This window comes from Oxyura jamaicensis, chromosome 1 (genome assembly GCF_011077185.1).
Source record: "Oxyura jamaicensis isolate SHBP4307 breed ruddy duck chromosome 1, BPBGC_Ojam_1.0, whole genome shotgun sequence".
In the NCBI taxonomy this organism is placed as follows: domain Eukaryota; kingdom Metazoa; phylum Chordata; class Aves; order Anseriformes; family Anatidae; genus Oxyura; species Oxyura jamaicensis.
Window position 1 is genome coordinate 33,471,639 of NC_048893.1, and position 22,899 is coordinate 33,494,537.

General features: G+C 36.5%; 1 long non-coding RNA gene across 1 annotated transcript in view; it reads right to left on the bottom strand.

The window, feature by feature from the left end:
- LOC118178490 overlaps positions 1-22,899 on the bottom strand; it is an 83,641-nt gene that overhangs the window by 18,822 nt on the left and 41,920 nt on the right. The window contains exon 2 of the long non-coding RNA XR_004756169.1: positions 12,899-13,003. This is a non-coding gene — a long non-coding RNA (uncharacterized LOC118178490). The remainder of the gene's footprint in view (positions 1-12,898; positions 13,004-22,899) is intronic.

Consider the following 22,899-nt stretch of genomic DNA (forward strand, 5'->3'; position numbering starts at 1 on the left):
AGAGAAAGAAAGAAAGAAAGAAAGAAAGAAAGAAAGAAAGAAAGAAAGAAAGAAAGAAAGAAAGAAAAAGAAAGAAAGGAGGAAAAGAAAGGAAGAAAGGAGGAAAAGAAAGGAAGAAAAGAAAGGAAGAAAGGAAGAAAGGAAGGAAGGAAGGAAGGAAGGAAGGAAGGAAGGAAGGAAGGAAGGAAGGAAGGAAGAAAGGAAGGAAGGAAGGAAGGAAGAGAAAGAAAAGAAAGAAAAGAAAAAAGAAGAAAGAAAGAAAACAGAGCTGTGAAGTGTTATTAATTTCATTGAGATTTAATACCTCTGTTTTATGAAAACCTTTACAAACCTCCTTAAAATAAAATAAAATAAAATAAAACAAAAACAAAGAAAACAAATTTCAGTAATGCATTTCTAAATTTCTCAAGAAATTAGGTCATATTTAACCCCCTAGGTAAAATGGGACTGCTAAAGGGACTACTGATTTCTTCAATCATTTTTAAAACTGACATCAAATATACATTATAAGCTTAATTTCCTCAAAAATTGACATATTTAGTATATACTAAAACCAGTCTGATTGATTCATTAGAAATGCACACCTGGAAAAAAAAAAAAAAAAAAAAAAAAAGAAAGATGATTTTAAACTGTGTCTATAAAGGGCTAGTTTTGATTAGTTTTGATCTTTTTTTTTTTTTTTTTTTTTTTTTCAAAAAAAACACCTGTATAACCCTTGAACTAGGTAATCTGGTCTTTAAGATAATGAAATGGAATAAGATGGAATGAAATGGAGAAGTTTAGTTTCAAATTTGGATTTTTAATTCAAAATGTGTTTACTAAAATTCTGTTTTGCATGGATAATGTAGGGGTTACTTACAAAGTAATCTGCTAGAAACTGGTATGCAGATATTCTTTCAAAAATAAACAAGATTTATTTATTTATTTATTTATTAGAAGATGCCTATGCATAGTCCTTCCATTGCTTAATTCTATTTATTATGGTAGAATTAGATTAGAATTAGGGTCATCCTCATTCTAAAATTGATATAATTATATTTAAATATTATTATCTTTAATGATAATGTTATAGCTTTATAAGTTTGGTCTAAAGGTCCACTGCAATCTCTAGTAAGTCTTCTACCAATTTCACTAGGGTAATAATGGCAAGAAAAAAAAACCTATAAATAAATAAATGCATACTTAATATACATTGAAGTGAAACTTTTTAAATATTCATTAATATTATTCTTCTCTCCCCCCCCCAAAAAAATGTATGAGCTTATATTTACATAAATATACTGATCACACATGACTGTGAGCTCTAATCTCATAATACTGAAATAGTTGCAGCAGAGGTTACAAAAAATATAAGAAAAAAAAAAAAAACATTTAGAATATAATGTTGTATAAGATAAATGAGTCCATGGCTATTCAATATCTTGTACATTAACCACTTCACTGCTCTAAGGATATGTGAGGATATGAGGGAAAAGAGCAAACTAACAAACGATGCATTACAATAGACCTCCTGTGACTTTACAATGACAAGGATTACTAATAAAATACCACTTGTGCAAACTATGTATTGCAAGAAGTCTCCAACTGAAAAAAGAGATGAAGATGTCTGTCACTTGTGCTGTCAGGTAGCAGTAGTTATGGGGGGAGGAGAACACTCTTCAGTGCTTTATCAGACCAGGGGTTTCACTGAAAACATCCAGCTTAGCTTAGTGCTAACAACACTTCTATGCCCAAAATGCAAATCAGGACTTTTGAAAACAGAAAAAGAATGGCAATGGTGGGTGCTCCAAACAGCTTTGTGACTCTACCAAATGACAGGGAAGCACAGAATTCCTAGAAATGTACCAAACGATGACTCCATGATTATTATTCATTCTTGATGGTGAGAATGTGGAAAAGGTAGAAAACGGGTTTATTGAGAAGATTGCAGTTTGTAAGCAAGTGACTAAGTTGATGCCAAGTGCACACAAACAACATCTATCAACATTACATTTAAAACAGTTCTGTGATATGCAGGTTTGTTATTTGGACAGGCAAAGTGACAAAAGAGATTGATGCACCCATCTGAGAAGAATAAGAATATAAATCTCTGTCTTATCATAAGGAGAATGCAGGGAGCAGATAGGGATAAAGCAGTGGGCATAATCTATTTAGGTTTCCAACAGACATTTGACATTGCATTGTAAAGTAGAATAATATATCTTCAAGTTAGCGAGTAAAGCACAGAACACTTTCTTCCTTCCAGGCTTCTCAAGCTGCAATGGAGGACACTGATTCCCAAGTGCAGAACATGTTTTCTTCCCTAGTTTTCTTCTCAACCTTTCTGGGGGGTTTTCTACTTGCATTTTCTAGAAAGCTCTTCTAGAAAGTCTCTTCCTATCCACCATTTTCATGTTTTTTTTTTTTTTTTTTTTTTTTCTGTCCTTTTATTAATTTTGACTCATTTTCTCTGTTTTAGTTCCTTCTTATTTATTTATTTATTTATTTACTTATCATTTTGTTTGCTTGTTTGTTTGTTTGTTTCCTCATTCACAAATTGAGATTGCTGATCAGGCATCCTGGCCTGTTCAGATTAGTGTGCTTTGTTTTTCTATCATTAGTATTCAGAGAATGTTGATGAAACATCCCCATCCGTCGTGGCCTGGGAGTACTAAAATCATTCCCAAATAAAATATGATTGCCTTCTCTGGGGAGATTCTTCAGTCCTATCAGGAAACAGCACTGGGTTATATTCTACAGATAGTGCATGAACTGCTTGAAAATTGTATTCCAGAACTGATATGAATAGCAGTTTATAAAATATGCATAAGATTTCCTTGATGAGGAAATAGAAACAGTAATAGTACTAATAAAGGTTTAGATAGCTACAACACTATTCAGGCTTCTGCATACCTTTGCATAATCCCTCATCTACTCCATTTGGTAACATATGGACAACACACAGGAAAGAGGAAATGCCCTATACTTCAGCATGTAGTAATCTTCACTCACTGCCACTTGTTGCCTTCTCTTTTGTACAAAAATGAAAACAGCTTTGATATGTCACATCACATGGCCTATATCAATACACATGCCCCCATTCTTTGCAGTTGCACAGTAAAGCAACGTTGTCACTGAGACTGCACCAGTGTTAATGTCAGCTTCCATTATAAATTTAGGATGCACACACCACAGTTTTACCACAGCAAAATGTGAAGCTGTCTTTGGCAGCAAGCAATGCACTGTGCTATGGAAAGCAAGATGTGGTACCAATGCAGGTCAGTTAGGATTTTGCCTTTAATATGCAGAACCAATTTGTATATGATACAATGCAGATAACTCTTCCTCAGAAATTTTACACTTCTCAGGTGAGATCAACTCCATTTTCTCAAAAGAGAGGATAATCCCCTTAAGAGAAGGAGGTGGGAAGATTATGCAGGGATGTTTACACTGGTGTGTGTCGTAGAATCATAACAGAATTTAGGTTGGGAGTCTGGAGGTCATTTTGTTTGAACCCTTACTCAAGACAATACCATTTTAATAACAACTTAAAGTGCCAGTAACATTTAAATTGACAGTAACATGTTGACTATTTAGAAAAATTGCAAAATTACAATACACATCTCATAATTGTTTTGTCAAACTTATTATTATTATTAACATAAATGCAATGGTATACAAGGACTATCACTTAAGAAGGAAAACTTTTTACTGTTGAAATAATGTAAATGAATTCTTCTCTCAAACATCCTTTTAAAGTAATGAACACAAATGTAGAATCTGTCTTAAGAATTTCCCTCAGTGCATTAAACCTGCCCTTTAAAAAAAATGGTAATTGCCGAGTGAGATAAAATTCATATGAGTTTGCCCTTTTCACTGCTGTCTATCAAATATTTGTCAGGAATTTTAGGTAATGAAATGATCTTCGGGTTCTTCTGACAAGATATAGCAATGACACAAGAAATAACCATCAAGTTCAGCAGGTGTACTGCTAATTATGACCACAAAGACCTATTCATACCTACACAGTAGGCCTGTTCAATCCTCATTTGCATACTGATTTATGGACGTATAAATATATACCATTGTGTTTGTGGCAGGAATGGAATGAGAAATTAATTAGATACAAAAATTCTACAAAGAAAAGAGATATTGTCAATACAATTGTGAAGCAAGACGAAAGGAGGAAATTTCATTAAGGGTAGAGAAAAAAGATCAGATACAGCTAATTTTCAGAAATTAACACAATTCTATGATGTAAAGACAAGGCACAACTTTTGTCAGTACTATTGCACAGAAATTTCTTTCCAGAATGTGGATTGCATATGGAAGTCAAAACCAGAAAGATTGTGGTAACTAACAACATGAAGGATAACAAACTACATATAATCTTGGACTATTCAGGACCAAAATCTTGGATTTTGACTTCACTGGACAAAGCTGAATTTAGACGTTTAGGCTAGTCTATCATATTAAACAAAAGAAGGCTAAGGAAAAGCTTGGTTCAGCAAACATCTACAGTATTAATTGTAAGCAAGCTTCTCAGGCATGGTTTTGACCTCTGCTTGCTCATGTTTTCCCAGACAATACTGAGGTCAGATGAGTGAAAGCATGCCAGGGACTGTTCCCGATAGTTTTTACTCATAATCTCTCCTTTCAATAACACGGTTGCAAGTAATGCTAAGGAAACAATCTGACCAGAGGTGCACTGCTGTGTTGTGCATGTACATCACATGCTCTTCAAACATCTTCATGGCACGTTTTCCAATAAGAGCTCATTGCCTCTCAGCTGTAGGGCACTTCATGGCCTTATCACAATTTTCCTAGTCTTAGCCTGTTTTTCAGTGTTCACCAGTGTTAGCTTTACCTGAAGAAGAAGTATGCATCTTTTTCTAGGTTATTATTATTTCCCCCCCCCCCCCCAAAATGTTTGCCATTGGAATTCCATATATCCCATATTCCATATATCCCACTTTTTTTTTTTTCATGGGAAGTACAGGAGAAAATATGCTTCCTAATGTGCATGTTTTGGCTAGGCTTGAAAAAAAAAAAAAAGGTCTTAAATATCTGGAAGTAACAAAACTCATTGTTGGCAGCATTTGTCTTAGTAAAAGGAGATACCTCAATATGGACTGCCACATCTGAACTAGTCACTTCTACTATAAGAGAATTTTCAGCCATAACGTGGTTGACTGCATTTGGCCAGATGAACTGCTATACAAGCAGTTATGCCTCTCCATTGAAAATAAAATGATTAGTTTTATTTCACAAGGATATAAAATTAATTTAATCAAATCCCACTCCATGTTTTATGGACTGTATAAAACTAAGATGACTTTTCCTGGCTGAAGCAATTGCATACCGGCAAGGAGACTTGACATCTTTGGAAAGTGTAATCTCCCATCCTAAACCCGAGGAACTTTTTCAGACAGAAATATACAGGAGTCTGTCACTTAATCTGAGGGAGGTCATCAACAAGCAAATAGCAAACCAGCTTTGACTGTTGTCCATTGGGATGAGAAACCTAAGCTTTGAGAGAATTTCTGTACATGAGAAAAAAAAAAAAAAAAAAAAAAAAAAAAAAGAGGACAAATTCTCTCTCCTGTATCTCAGCCCTGCTGGTGAATCCTGGGGCCTGAGGAAAACAGAATGAAACAGTCTTTTAGCCACAGAGTGGTGGAGAGAACAGCAGAGAAATGGAAACAAGAGACTTGAATTCTATGCTTATTGCTAAAGCCAACTTCATGGATAGCCTTGAATAAGTCACTTATCGTCCTTATGTCTTTGGTTACCCAGATGACAAATGAGTAAATCCTAATGCATTGAGTGCTGAGAAAAATAGTTATTAGCTTTTGAAAAGCACTTTCAAAGGGTCTGGTGCAGTATAAATGACACATACTTCTTTTAGACAAGAAAGCAACAGATATGATCGTTTTGTTTCAAGGATTTTATTAAAGGAAAACAGAATTGTTGTCAGTGTAAATTATTTCCTAACACAGCAAGAATAGAGGGTTACAGGATACTCAAAGTATGTGAATACAGTAGATGTAAGGCAGCTACTTTTAAGCTGACACATTAAGAAGCTGAAATGGTTATATGAGATAACTGAGGGAATGTGCTGACATTTATGCTGTACCTCAGGTTTATGCTATCATCATTCTACATGCTATGGAACATACACAGAGACATCCCAGTATGTGACAGTACATATAAATTCTGACCAAAAGCCTTACAGAAGAAAATAAACTTATTCTTAATGTTAATATACTAGTATGAAAGTCCCTGTGCTGTGATGAAAGATATGAGCACGCTGAATAGATCTTCAGCACAGATCACACGGATTGAAAAAGGATTTTGAAATTCTTTCTAATGCTTTCACTGTGAAAGGATCGATTTATTTCAAGCCTGACATAATAGACCTTAGTCCTATTAGAAGCTTCTAATTAAAATAGTCTTTACTTCTGAATACCATCTTTAGAGAAACATCATGAAAGATCAGATCCATATCTGGTGTATATGTTTTCAATAAAGAGATATAGGATGAACATACCTCCACAGAATGAACAATAGAGTTACATGAAAGATATCACTTCTCATTTTTTTTTTTTCTTTTTACAAAATTTTGTGCTGACTAGCACCTTTTCTCTCCACCAGTGTGGCAGAGAATTTGGTTTTGATTTGGATGCAGGGATGGAAGAGATGACTGATGATTAGCAGAGAACACAGCACTGCTGTGGGAGGTTCCCCTCCCTTCCCTATTTGCTTTACTTGCAGTAGCAAGGGAAAATATTAAGGGTTATACACCTGGCTGGAAACCTTATTTTCACTTTTCAAAAAAACAAAATAAAATAAAATCATATTCAGAGGGGAAATCCAGCATTTAGGGTTTGTTATCTTTGCAAATTAGCACAAAATCTGGATTCCTATAATTATCAATGAAAAGAACACTTACTTCAGTCCTCCAAAATTTGGACCTCTTAGAAACCTGCATATTGATAAAATAAAAGTGTCCTAAATATGAAATAATTGAAATATTATTAAATGTATGTAATGTGATAAAAAATATTTATACATTTTCTGAAAATCAGAATGACCTGAATGTAAGCAAGGAATGTATAACAAAATATGTTTAAATATTACCATTACAGGAAAATCAAATGATCAGATTTTTTTTTCTTTTTCCCTCAGGAGAAATATTATCCAAGCTACCATATTCCTGCAAGTTATTCTGAATGGAATGAAGCTGCATTTTCCAATGGAAAATCATTGTGTCATTTTTATGAACAAGAAATGTTCACATAGCAGTTATGACACAGGACCCAACTACTTCTGAAGAAGTAGCAAAGGTCAGGCAAGAGAGCTTAAGACATCTCAAATGATAAAAGGTAAAAATGATAAAATATTGACATTGTATCAAACTCAGAGGTTGAGATTTATCTCCAAATTAAATCAGTTGATCTGTGACATCTGCATGTGAATTTGTCTTAAGTTCCTTATGGCTTCCACTGCTTCCTAGGTAGTGGAAACCTAGTCAATAGGTCTCTGCAAGTGTCCAGTGCTCCTTGACAGGCATACATCACCCAGAAGCAGGTGCCTAGGTTAAGTTCAGCTGACTGTGGCTAGTGTCATTTTCCCACAGTATTTAGCCTGCCCTCCAACTAGTTTTAGAGAAGAGTGGAAGCACTTTATTATTCCTATCAGAGTTCCTGGTACATATGAAACTACTTCCACAGGATGTTTAGGACAATCTAAGGTGTCTAAAATGGTTTTCCATGCAGGAAATAAATAGTTTGACTAATAGTTTGATGCCTGTGCTTCTCATTCACAGTCATGCACAATTCTAATACTAATTAAATAAATAAATAAGGAGGACAGGAATAAATCTTAAGGCTTTTAAATAAATTCTGTTCACTGACATGATCAAGATCTAACTGTAAAGTTTAGACATTGTAAACTTAATGCACTGGATTTTCTTCATGAGCAAAGAGCAAGAGAAAAAATATAAATAAGTGTTAAAATGGCATTGGCTCTTAATCTCACAACCTTAATTAAAAAAAAAAAAAAAAAGAAAATTACAGTAGGATTATACTTTTATTATTGTCATGTATTTTACAGAGGTCTCTTGTCCTTTTTTTGTGCTTAGATCTTTAAAGCAGTCATAGCAACAGCTGTTCGCTTCTACAGAAGGTGCCTGCAGTGTTTAAAACCAAGCATATGTTTCTCATTGTTTTGTCTCACCTGAGTCCTGTTCCTTCACAACTTGAGTTGTTATGAAGGTTTGGGTTTATTTGCACATGTACTGCTGAAATGGCCTATGAATCCTCTGTTGGATATACTCCAGCATAGTCATAAAGCCTCTGGAGCCTGAGGATTCAGCCTCCCTGTTTAGCATTGGAGCTTGTTTAGTTCCAAGCAATGAGAAAGAAATTTACCTCCTTCCCTTCTGTCTAGCCTAGTCTGTGCCAAATCACTTATAATAGATCTGGGCAAGAATCACTTTCCACCACCCGGTTCTTTGCTATTATAAAACACAATGGTTGAAAGTTCCCCAAGAAAACATATTCACACATACTTTTGTATCTGACTGTTCAACAGAGCTCATTTTCCTGATGCTAAAGAGATATCAATTATTTCTAGTACTGCCAGTACAAAAATACTGTTGTACAGTGAAGCTAGCATTTGGCTAGATCATCCTTTGTACATTCAGAAGGGATTATATGAAATAGAATAGCTCATTTGTTTAGACACTGAACCATATCAACAGTGAGCTCTCCCTCTTGCCCTCATTTTGTTTTGCCTGTGTCTTTCCAGAGGAGGTCTGCTGAAATGTTCCTGTTCCTCCATGCTTTTAATACTGGGATGTAACTTCTGGACAGTAACTTCTTGGAGTTCTGTATGCTTCTGTAGCGTTTAATTTCTCTTATCTAAAAGTAATAAAAGATCATTTATATTTTCAGTGGATTAAAATACTTTTTGGTCTTCACATTTTTGATCTTCACATTTATATCCTTGTTACATTAACTAACATGGTAAATAAACACAGAAAACTTACCAGCATTGAAGCCTGTTTGTGAACTCAGAAACTAAGTGGAACAAACACCTGCCTTGTGTTATATACATGTGGCAGAAGCAGAACATTCTGAGAAAACATTGCATTTTAAAAGAAAGATCATTTCATTTCTGATACAGTTAATTACTTTTATGAGTTCAAATTATAGTTACCTGAAGCAACTAGCCAAAATAGTAAACAATACTGGTCCTTTTAGAAAGCAGCTGAGGTCCTGGGTGTTTAGAATCACTGTTTCTCTGTATCTCTTCACTGTATTCAGAAGGTGTCTGTTGTACCTGCTCTTCTAGGTTAGGAGTCTCCTGTTAAAAGTTAGGTGAGATGGTTCCAGAGACTTGGTGTATTTCCCTTATCAGAGAATGATATGATTACAAAGATATCAGGTTATCTTCTGTAGGTAGGGGCTGGGCTCCTTTTAGACTGCATTTGCTGAATTTTGTAGCAGATGAGCAAAAGTATTTAATGTAATAGGTGGAAAAAAAAATGTACATATTTAATGAAATCCCCTTTGACTTTAATACAAGAACAATTATTAATTATTTCCTTTACTCTCAAGTATGCACAGACAATTCAAAACAGAGAAAAGAATTTCTACAGAAAATTAGGAACCTTTTACTTCCAAGCTGCAACAGAAGTCCTTTAAGGACCACATTTCCATGGGCTTCCCTCTGCTAGGAGTTCCTCTTAATCAGTGAGCACTGAGTTTATTGACTTAACATTAACACTATTTTCAGACAATGCTATATACTTCTAGAATGCATATATATTAGTAAATTAAGCTGCTAGTGAACAGTCCCGGTCACAACAAATAGAATTACTTAGATAAATGGATAGGATATTTGCTTACACAGTTTTGTCTGAGTTAACTAGGGGTCCTTTTCCCAAGCAAATCCTTGGCACAGTTTAGAAGACAGTATGGACCTGGGACTTATTGCAGTGGTGAGCCCTTTTTGGAGGGTTTAAAAGCTTTAAATAACCACAGACCTTTCAGTCTGAGGCTGGGAACATTCTCAGTCTTATATAATCATGTAGCAGTTTGTGACACGTCAAGGTAGTCTTTTGAATAATTATAATGAATAATTATAATGAATAACACAAGCACCTTACAGGGCATTCATATATAGTTGGAATGAAGAAACCCTACTATTCCTTCCAACGGTGTAACCCAATTTTCTCAGCTTGTTGAAGGAAGCAACACAGAAAATCTTGCTGTTCCCTACCAATTACCCTTTACATTTCTCTTGAAGTGCAGAGTTGGTGAGAATGGTGACATTTCATAGGGAAAGAATATGGCAAAGTAAAGACTTCTGTTTAGAAGTCTTCTAAAAATATGTGGCAATTGATCACTTTTTGCAGTCTTTTATTCACTGCAGTCATAATTATATTTGTATGTATTTGTCTTGTCTGGAGGTACCTGCAATAACAGAGCTATTGTAGAAGCTGCTCTTAGCAGAGACATCAAGCTAACAAAAACAGTGACTGATCTTTGTCCAGACTTTGTCTAGATAATTCTGAGAATATTTACACACTTTCTGATTTGATAAACATTTACTGAAGGTGTCATAACTAATAAAAACCTAGTCCCTGTCACTTGTAGTTGAACTTAAGAGAAAAAAAAAAAATAAAATCCTTGAGATTTACCAGGTAGGCAAAACTAACAGAAATGAATGAAAAATGTAAACTGTATTAAGCTATCTGCTATATGTAATCTACCAGTATTTGTTTGCTGATAGTAGTCCGGGGAGATCAAGAGAGATCAAGTAGCTCTTCCAGATTTTATAAATAACATTGGGAAAACTGTTAAATTTTAAGGATAGTCATATCTTCTCTTGAAAAAGAAGCTAATAATGCTATTCTCTTACCAGTAACTTTAGTGTTCAGGACTGTGCATCTAAAGGACATTAGATTCTCATCCTTTATGGCCTATCTTATGGTGTAATAAAAAAGCATGATAAAACAAACAAACACAGATGCTATAATCAGGCTGGAAAATGGAAATGGAAAATACATTTGAAAATTGTATTCATTTGAAAATACATTTGAAAATTGTATCTCATGAATAAAATTTCTCTAAAAATGCACTGGAATAACACAGTTTTATATAAGATCATAGCCTCACTAAAATAAAAATAAAAAATTAAAACATTTCCCACATCTTGTCTTTTGAAGATGATTATTCCTCCCAAGTGTAATACTTTAAACAGAATCACAGAATCACAGAATAGTCTAGGTTGGAAGAGACCTCCAAGATCGACGAGTCCAACCTCTGACCTAACGCTAACAAATCTTCCACTAAACCATATCCCTAAGCTCTACATCTAAATGTCTTTTAAAGACCTCCAGGGATGGTGACTCAACCACTTCCCTGGGCAGCCTATTCCAGTGACATATTTCTATTGAATTGTATTTTATTTTTGAAAATCATTACTGCAATTTGTGAAGATTATTTGAATTCCTTCCATCCCCTGCAGCATGCTTCCAGTCACTCACATTTTGATGAGCATAGTCTTAATCCACTAACTATTAATGAAAATATTAATATGAATCAAAAGCAGGATAGATGACTTTCAAATCTGTACACCTCCCATTTTGACAGAGAACCAATATTAACAACTCTGGATATTACTTTCCATCTAGCTTGGTTTCATCATGTCAAAAGCACTACAAAGGTCAGGATATATTATATCGTTGCTGGACTCCATGACTTTTGTCCTGTTTGTTTTTATTTATTTTTTTTTTCCAGTCAACCTCTTTACCATTCTAAGAACAGTGAACCTTCCCATGGGAATTCTTATCAAAGCTTCCTTTCACCTTCAGATTGTCAACTAATTCTCTATGTGGACTACACTCATATCTAAAGGGGATCTCTTTTTCAGTTATTATCTGTGATTGTCATAGAGTGACAGATATCCCTGAGAATTAGGTTACTAGACAAAGCAAGAAGTTTAATAAACTTATTTTTTCCTGTCTTGAAGACCAAGGTTTTCAATAATTTGTGGCTCTGAAGAATTCACATTTTAGAATACCAGAATTTACAATTAATTAATCTGACACCAGCATGTAACTGGTATATCTAAATTACCCATACATCTCTTTGAGTCTCTGTATGAAGAGTCTCAGCTAGGGAAAGACAGACATTTCTGAGAGGATGTGCCAGATCTTAGATGGGATGAATCATCTCACACATACTTCCTCTGCATTGACTCTACAGTGAGCCAAAGGCAACTGTGTTCTTATTATAGGTACCTCTGATAGGTCCCTAAAGCTAAATGAGATAAATCTAGGCTCAAGTATTTGCAAAAATTCTAGTGTAAGTATAGTTCTACATTCTTAAAAAAAAAAAAAAGTTATGTTTTTGGAAGTCATAACTGATGGCAGATACACTGAGAAGACCCATATCTTTCATCATACAATACAGAACAGCAGATGGCACTTATTAACATGCTATAATAAGTTTGAGATGCCCCAGGCAAACTGATAAAGCAGCAAACAAGATGCAATGTTACAAGCAATAAAACAGTTCAACTCAAAATGGGAAAGGTGCTGCAGGGGATATATGCTCATAGAAACACAGGGAAAAGCTGTGTTTTTGATGGAGAACAAACAAAACAATCCAGGGGATTTAGGAGCAAATATTCTGAGACAGATACATTTTTTTTTTGCAGCTTAAGTCACAGGTACAACTAAAGTCAGTGCATTTGCTGCTTGGGCATACAAAGAAAATAACAATGTGAGGTATACAAAAAATAAAGAAATGATGATAACAGAAGAGTTTATTATCATGCAGATTTCTGTTAATTTCTCTGATAGAGATGTGAAGAAATGCAAATAACTTATACACAGAAATCATACCTGCATGTATACCCTGATTGAATCCAAACTGATCACTGCTGCTTAGGAAAGAGATTTTGGAACCACTGTGGACAGTTCATCTCATTGCTCAACAGTGTCATTCATCTACAAAATCAGAACTTCATGTTAGTATTTCCATCACACACACTACAAAAAGATTTGTTAGCCCAAAAGACAATGATTAAACTTGAATGTTGTACTCTTAGGTCTGCTGATACTCTCTCTAAGGATTATTATTATTATTTTTTTTTTAGTACAACAAAAATATATACCTATTGGCATTTAAAACGTGGTGAAAAACAATTTTCTTGGACCTACAAGGTCATTCTGTTTCCAGCAAAACAGAACAATCAAGCCACAGAACAATTTACTGAAATTGATTAAAGAATAATGTATTTCCATTTTCTGTGTGTATGCAGCACATTCTTATCTAGAGAACTATCTAAATGAAGAGCAAACCAAAATTAATGCAGCCTTCATGTAAAAATTCATGATAATAACAAAGTCTTCTAATAAGAGAATACAATTCTTTTAGGTAGTGACCTTCATACAAAACCTCAGAAAAGGCTTTCAAAACCATCATTCTCTAAAGTTAATTGAGTTAGTTTTAAAATACAATCATATTCAAATGCACTTTTTTCAAAACAATAAAGCTAATAGATATATTTTGATTTATATTTAACTTTTTGAGACACTACATCTGTTGCAGAACATCATTTCTATATGGAGATAGAGGTCAAATCTCTTAAAGGAAAGATTCACTGAATGATAAGGTGTTTTAGCACTTTTCTACATTTAAATAGCTTTTGTTATCTGTCTCATAAAACCTGTTCTAAAATATATTAATAATCTTCTAGCTACAGTTCAAATCAGTACAAATAAGCAAATAAAAATGAATAACAAAAATAATAAAAACAAATTCTGACAGTTCTGAGTGATTAGAATTATTCTGTCAAATTTAAAACACTGATCATTATTTCAATAAAATAATCAAAACAATTCAACAGTTCAACTTTTTCCAAAAAGAAATTATAATCATAGAATCATAGAATGGTTTGGGTTGGAAGGAACCTTAAAGATCATCCAACTCCAACCCCCCTGTCATCCGCAGGGATTCCACCCACTAGATCAAGTTGGCCAAGGCCCCATCCAGCCTGACCTTGACCACCTTCAGGGATGGGACATCCATAACTTCTCTGGAGAACCTGTGCCAGTGCCTCACCACTGTGACGAGTGATGAATTTCCTCCTAACAGCTAATCAAAATCTCCCCTCTTTTAGTTTTAAACTATTCACCCTTGTCCTGTCATTATCTGCCAAACCAAAAAGTAGCGGTCCATCTTTTTTGTAAGCCTGCTTTACATACTGCACAGCTACAATAAGGTCACCCTTGAGCCTTCTGTTCTTCAGGCTGAACATCCCCATCTCTCTCAGCCTTTCTTCAAAGGAGAGGTGTTCTAGCCCTCTGATCATCGTTGTATCCCTCCTTTAGACTTGCTCTAACAGGCCCACATCTTTCTTGTGATGGTGACCCAAACATTGACTCCAGGTGGAGCCTCACGAGGACAGAATAGAGGGGGAGTAATAATAAAAATGAGTAATTTGATAAACTAGTATGAATTCTGTTCAGATCAGAACATTGGTCTGAAGTTAGTCAGGGACTTCTTTTCCTACTGGTGGAGTACCTGCTTTTACAATTCATGTCAATGAAGCTTCACTATCATTGCTGAAGAGCAAAATTTCTCAATTCCTTCATTATTAATAAATTAATTTATTAAGATAATGATCTTTCCATAAATCAGAGCAGATAAAGATGTTTAGTTTTTCATACAGCACTACCAAGGATTGTGAATTCATGTCCATCCACAGAGCCAAAGTTGTAAAGTGAGCAGTTATAGCTAAGACAGAAACTTATTTCGGTTTCTGTATGTTGCAGTAGGGCTTTGCCTGCAAATAAGGAAATCTGTAATTTTAAAGGCCTCCAAATTTTTGCCCTTCAAAATTTCCCATTCCCCTCTTTCTGGAAAGGAATTATTGTTTAACAGAGAATTAACTCTATGCTTCCTGAAGAAGATGGACTGTGGCAGGAATGCACGAGGCTTGCGTATTTGAAGGAAAGAGCCAAGGAACCATGGGTATATGTTTTCTGTTTCTGTATTGCCTTATGGGATTCAAATTCTCCTATGAAGGGACAATCTTTGCTCCTCTAGCAATGATTTCTGTGTAGTTATGATGGTTTTAAAACCACAGGAATTGTCTCTCCTGTCAACCATTTAAAACATAACTCTAAATTTCACTGTACATTATTTACTATACAATCTATACAATCAAAATGCAATTTACTTTTTGGATCCCAAACTGGCCTTGAAGACGAGTTTAAAATTAAAAAAGTTTACCTTGTTTCTTACATTGAATAATATTGAAAAAAAAAAAAAAGAAAAAAAATCATAGTGATATAATTCATAGGCATTTTCTACAACTAAAAAGCATGCTTTTTTAAAAAAAAATCAATATTTTGAGTTTTTATTATTTGTACTTTTTTTTTTTTTTTTTTTTTTTTACTGCTGATTGGGTCCAAATCACATGAAGGTGTGATTGCAACTAAATTGATGCTATTTTACATAATTTGTAAGTACAAAGATTATAGATCTTACTATACTTACCTAATTACCTACATAAACCCATATTCAACAGGTATTACTCAATGTCACGTACACTGTGAAATAATCCTCCTGATGGGAACAAAAAAAAAAAATCAAAATTAGTGGCATAAGTTATTCATTCCATGCAATTCAGCCAGGCCTTACTAGTGCAGTACAGGAAAGAGGAGTTTGCATATTGCACAAAAGGATCATTGAAAACCCTTTATCATTTTGTTAACCTCTCTTGCCCTTCTTCATCTTCTTTGCAATTCCAATAAGGCTGCAACAGCACTGCAACATAAAGATTAGTTTAACGATTCTATATAAAAGTTGTCAACCTTGTTGATCTTTTCCTACTCCATTGTCAATATTGAAGTATATTTTATTTCTATTCTGAAAGGGCTAGGAGAACTATTTTGGCGAGTTAGTTATTTCCCTCAGATCTGTTCTTCAAAACCAAACCAAACCAACAGTTTTCATTTTTCTGAATAAACAAATTATTACTTTGGACATCTATTAGGATTACCAATTTTTACTTGTCATCACAATTTACAATGGAGCAGAAAAAAAAATCCTTAACTTGCTTGTTTTGAAGCATAATGCTTCTTTCTCACACTCTTAGTTTAATACTAAGAATTTTCTCACATTGCCCTGGATCTGAACCTCATTCTATCTCCACTGCATTTCCTTAGACTCATTTCTACACAGATGAATCCTCTGTGCTATGGCCATGCCCCACATTTACTGTAAGATCTTCAGCGCTATCCTTTCCTTCTCACTTCCCTTCCAGCAATCAAGATGCAAATGAGTCCCTACTGCTTGTCTGTCCAGTCTTCTGTATTCACTTATAATGTGCTTCCCACAACTCAATCCCTTAGTATTTTATGCATCACACTAAAGGGTTGAGGTTTCAGTTTTAGAAAAAAAAAAAAATATATTTATATACTTTAAAATGATAAACATTTGTGCAAATATGAGTTGGAAAGCAGGTGATAGATCAGTTATGTGCTCTTGTTTCCATTTTACCATCCTGAAAACAGGAGTTAAGTCCCTGCTTTCTACACAAGAACATAATTTGTCAAAGGTTGTATGACCTAGATCTCATAATTCCCAATGCAGGGCTAAACTCTGTTTCCTTCCAGATGATTAATGTTTTCTGTTTTCTTTACTTCGTCTCTCTTGTACAAAAGAAGGAGAAGTATTCCACAAGAGGATTTGTTTCTGTGCTTTCTCACAGTCCAGTAAATCCTGGAAGGTATTAGAAATCAGGCAGAATTACTCAACTATTTCCAAAGAGTTTCTGAGATGTTCAGGTGGCTGAACCATATCCTCAAGTTATGAAATAGTCTCACAAAGCATACAATAGGTCCGTCTCATGAAGAATTTGGTGTAATCTTTGTTCACACTGAAATATTAAAGGAGGGAACTTTGAAAGTCTAGGTCTGAATTTCCAGTCTAGGTCTGAATCTGAGAAAAGCTCATTAAATCTATAGATCTGTTCTTACAGTTCAACAGAGAACTTCTCAGGTTTATCTTCAGTTAGTGTCCTTACTAAATAAGGGTTTAAAAAGTGAAATGTAAAATCCCCCAACAGCACATTCTTGCCCTCAGTTTTTCCTTAGGTATTACCAGAAAATGTAGACTCCTCTGACTCCTCTGTTGCAGAACAGGGCTACTCATGCCTAACCCATTACCTCTTCATTTCTCTGCTGCACCACATAGCAATCCAGACACTCTTCTGGCTTCATTACATCTCAAACATTAACAACTGCACATTTGCACATTTGCTAATAGTACCTTTTTGTGTTGCCAGCGTACCCTTGCTGACACTCTTTTCTTTGCTTGACACTCCACTTGCTGTTGACTCTTAGTGAAAGGAATGGAATTGAAAGTGCTGGCATTTCAGTGTGTGAAACGAGGCAGTAGCTGATGAAGTAAAGTTTCTCATACTGTGAGAAATTATCAGTTATATTGGCTTTGGGAAGGTTTTCAGAACTCTCATTCACAATAAAGTTTTTTACTGTTTTCTGAACTGAAGCCAAATCCTGAAAAAATACCCATGCATAACCATCCTATGAGTGCTTACTGGGCCTTACAGAAGAACCATCTGAATAAAGTTATGGACTCACTGGCAAGCGAGACAGAGTACTCCATGTAATTAAACTAAATGAGAATGTGTCTCAGAATAAGAGGCCTATAAGCTAGCTTTTGCCTTCAGTGCTTAGAATTTTTAGAATATATAGAATTTAGAATATAGAAAAATATAGAATTTTTGGCTGACATAAGAAAACAATTCTGTTAAAGACTGCCATAACAACAAAACAACAACAAAATAAAACACAACCATGTTAATAAATACAATTTAATTTTCATTAAATTTTAAAGAAGTCTGCTATAGACACTATTGTGGAAGAAAATGTTTACATAGTTATTTCCAAACTAACTCCATATAAAGTGAATTTCTATCTCATTCTCTTCAGATTAAAATCAAGTTATTACACTTTCACATGATACATTTCATATACTAGATAAAGCAGAACGAAGCCTAAGAAAGACATAGACCTGTTAGAGCAAGTCCAGAGGATTTTCATGAGGGATGATAAGAGGGCTGTAGCACCTCCTATGACGATAGGCTGAGGGAGTTGGGGTTGTTCAGCCTGCAGAAGAGTAGGGTCTGGAGAGACTTTATAATACCTAAAGGGAGCCCACAAGAAAGCTGGGGAGGGACACTTTGTCAGGGAGTGTAGTGATAGGACAAGGAGTAATGGCTTTAAACTAAAAAAGGGTAGATTTAGATTAGATAGGAGGAAGAAATTCTTTACTCTGAGAGTGATGAGGCACTGGAACAGGTTGCCCAGAGAAGCTGAGGATGTCCCATCCCTGGAGGTGTTCAAGGCCAGGTTGGATGGGGCTTTGAGCAATCTGCTCAAGTTGAAGGTGTTCCTCCTGGAGGAGGGTTGGAATTAGATGATCCTTAAGGTCCCTTCCAACCCAAGCCATTCTATTATGCCATGAAGATAAAATTTAGGAATAAACTAGAAAGCTCCAGGGTAAAATCCTAGCAAGGCAGATTTTGGAACTCCAGAATGATCTAAAAACAACAGTGACTTTTTCTTGGTCTTTTTGAGTGCAGTAAAATTGTATTAATCTTTGTCTACATTCCCACTATGGAAAGATATAACATATTATATGTCCAGGCTGTGTAACTCTGTAATAGCTCAGGAACAGAAAATATTGAAGACGGGAAGGCTAACATTTGTACCTGCAACATTATAAGAGTAAAACATGACTTGCATTAGCTCCAAGATCTATATACCATATGATGTCTTTATGCCTTGTTTGCTTCTAAGCAAAACACAAGCTTATAAGACTAGAGATAGTCCACAGAATGGCCATGAAAATGATGAAAGGACTGAAGCACCACTCCTGTGAGGAAAAGCTGAGAGAGCTGGGACTGTTCAGCCTGGAGGAGAGGAGGCTGGCTCTTATTACTGTGTATAAATATCTGAAAGGAGGGTGAAAAGAAGGTGGAACCAGGCTTTGCTCAGTAGTGCCCAGTGCCAGGTCAAGAGGCAATGGACCATAGGGTCCATCCATGAGGAGCAAACTGCTCCAGCAGCCCCCAGAACCCTGCTCCTGCATGGGCTCCTCTCCACGGGCTGCAGCTCCGGTCAGGGGCCTGCTCCTGCGGGAGCTCTCCATGGGCCTCAGCCTCCTCCAGGCCACATCCACCTGCTCCACCAGGGGCTCCTCCACAGGGGAACTTGTTTTGCATGCCTGGAGCACCTCCTGCCCTCCTGCACTGGCCTTGAGGTCTGCAGGGCTTGTTCTCCTCACTGTCACAGCTGCTGTTGCCCAGCATTTTTTTTTTTTTTTTTCCCTTTACAAAATCTGCTCTACCAGAGACCCAACCAGAGTCGCTCACTGGCTTGGCTCTGGCCAGCAGTGGGTCCCTTTGGTGCTGGCTGAAACTGGCCCCTACCTAACAACGGGAAGCTTCTGGATTCTTCTCACAGAGGCCACACCTGCAGCCCCCTGCTACCAAAACCTTGCCATGTAAACCCAGTACAGGTGGAACTCATTTTTCTATCTGTGTCAGAATTCAAAATACCCCTGATTAACAGCAGTTATTTTCCCTTTCCAAAATCTCCTCTCAAAGAGGCTCAATCAACATCGCTCACTGGCTCATCTCTGGCCAGCAGCAGGTCCCTTTGGAACCAGCTGAAATCGGTCCTAATCTAATATTTGGCTGCTTCAAGAACTTTTGTCAAGACTTCTTCCCCTTCCCTTCCCCTTCCCTTCCCCTTCCCTTCTTTTTTTTTCCCGATTTCTTTATTTTCTTTTATGAAGATGTCTGTGAATACACTTATTTATGATAAAAACATTGTAAGACAAACATATCTGTCTGATCAAAATGCTTCTGTGTATGAAGAGTGCACGAGTAACATTACTTTCATGTATTTCTTTCTTTCAGGTCCTTTACTACTACTTTACTGTGTCTTCACGTAGAAATTGAAAACTCACTAAAGAGAATCTAAATTAAGTTAGATAACTGATGCAGCATTTCTGCTGTTCTGAAACAAATTTTTAATATATATATATATTTTTAATAGAATTTTCCCACTTCATGTACCTCAATCCAAAATATATCAATTACTACAGGAATACCACTTCTTTGCTCAGTTAAGTGAACATCTGCTAAACAGTAAATCCTTGCAGTCAAAGACTAAACGAAAATAATTGTAAATTGAAACATGATTTCATATATATTTTGTGCCTTGTGAGAAAAGAAAAATCAAATATAACTCAGCCTTTTTTTTAAAAAAAAAATACATTTTTTTTCCTCCATGGACAGTCTTTTATCCCAAATCTTTCATCTTATTTTACTGCTGCTAGTAGATATTCTCCAGCAGTGCATGAGGAGGCTGGCTGCATTTAACCTACAAAGCAATGCATGTTCTTAGCCTAAGGAAAAATTACCCATTCCAGAAAAGCAGCTGAGTACTGATATACAAAAGACATAGTGATTTCCCCATTTTAATTATTTAATTATGTAATTATTTTTATTTAACATTTTGCCATTTCAGATTTTTTTTTTCATACCTTTGTTTCTCTACCTCCTGTTCTCCCATCCCTGAAATCTTCTGTACCATCCTCCCAAAAAGTGCACTTGCACCAAAATGTCTGAAGGCGAATGGTGTATTTCATAAGTGTATTTCAGTGAATATTGTTATTGTAATAAAATCTGTATTTTACCTTTTAATTTTCCTGAATCTTTCATATTTGTTGAAACTTAGGATATGACCCCGGAATCATAGTAGTTTTCTAATGCAGCATGCAACCTTATTCTCACCTTTGTATTTTTCAGGGAGATCTTGATTCTCACCATCAGTTTTCCAGGGCAATTTCCTCCTACCATTCCCTACCATTTTTTGTGCCTTGGGTCTAAAAACTTCTGATAAGACCTATACCTTTCACACTATGACATTCTGCTTGATATACATGGAACACAAACTTCAAGTAGTACTACCTGAAGAGTTAATTAGTTTCAAATTAATTATGTGTGCAATGAAAATGGATTATTCTACCTCATGACTAAGCACTGTAGATGCCCTTCATACTCTTGTGGATTTTACTTAGACTAAGCTCTGTGACAGTAAATGCACACTAAAATAAATGGAAGTTTTCAGATGTTAGATGATGATTTCTACCTCTCTAATCATTCAATAATCTTTTTGTTCAGGTTATAATAGGAAATTGAAATGTGTGCAGCAGAATGTTCAACTGAAAAGAAAGCAGAGGACAGATGTAAAAAAGAAAAGGAAACTAAGTACACACCAGACTCTACTTTCTAGTGCAGGAAAGTTTAACTAATTATGTCATTACCATGGAACAAGGTTTTAACTGGGTCTGTTGGCAAACACTGAAAGTTTTAAACCCTATCTCTGCACAAAACCTCAAATTACCCTTCATCCACTTCTTAAAAAGGACAGCTGTATCTTCTGCAGGTAACATCTTACAGAGCTTATGGGCTCCCTTTGAGTAGCTCCAGGACTCCTGCAGAACCTATCACTGCTCTTTGATGCCTTTGTTTCCCTTCCTCCTCTGTTCCTGTTCTTCTTAAATGGTGCAACTCCACCAAGATTTTTTGAAGCTGATCGTTATGTTCCTTAATTATCTCAGATTCCTTAATACATTTCAGAGATGATGTGGTGGTTTTACTTGGGTGGGTGGCCGAGCTCCACCACAACCTCTCTCTCACTCCCTCTCCTCAAAGAGGAACGGGGAGAAAATACGATGAAAGGGCTCAAGGGTTGAGATAAGGACAGGGAGATCGCACAGTAATTATTGTGACAGGTAAAACAGACTCAGCATAGGGAGACAGTAAGATTCATTACCTATTACTAACAAGCTAGAGAAGTGAGAAACAAAGGAAAGAAATCAAAACCACCTTCCTCCCCATCTGCCCTCTTCCACCTCCTCCCCCTGAGCAGTACAGGGGAATGGGGGAATGGGGGGTATGGTCAGTCTATAGCGCTTCTTCTCGGTCACTCTCATCCCCTGTGCTGTGGAGTCCCTCCCATGGGATGCAGTCCTTGCTGAACTGATCCATTGTGGGCTTCCCACAGGCAGCAGCTCTTCGAGAACTGCCCGATATGGGTCCATACCACGGGGTCCATCCCTCAGGAGCAAACTGCTCCAATGTGGATCCCCCACTGGCAGCAGCTCCTGCCAGGTCACCTGCTCCTGCGTGGTCTCCTCTCCACGGACGGGCTGCAGGTCCGGCCCGGAATCTGCTCCGGCAGGGGTCTTTCACAGGCTGCAGCCTCCATTGGTGCAGGTCCACCTGCTCCACCATGGTCTCCTCCACGGGCTGCAGTGTGGAACCCTGCTCCACCGTGGTACTCCATGGGCTGCATGGGGACATCCTTCTTCACCATGGTCCTCACCACAGGCCGCAGGGGACTTCTGCTCCGGCGCCTGGAGCACCTCTCCCCCTCCTTCTTTGCTGACCTTGGTGCCTGTAAGGCTGTTTCTCACTCCTCTCACTCTCCCAGCTGCTGTGTGGCGCAGCGTTTTTTTTCTCTGTCTTAAATATGCTGTCACAGAGGTGCAAAACAACCTCACTTATTGGCTCAGCTCTGGTCAGCAGTGGGGCCCTTAGCAAACATGGGGCAGCTTCTAGATCCTTCTCACAGAAGCCACCCCTATGGCCCCCTGCTACTAAAACCTTGCCATGTAAACCCACAGAATCACAGAACCACGGAATAGTCTAGGTTGGAAGAGACCTCCAAGATCACCGAGTCCAACCTCTGACCTAACACTAACAAGTCCTCCACTAAACCATATCCCTAAGCTC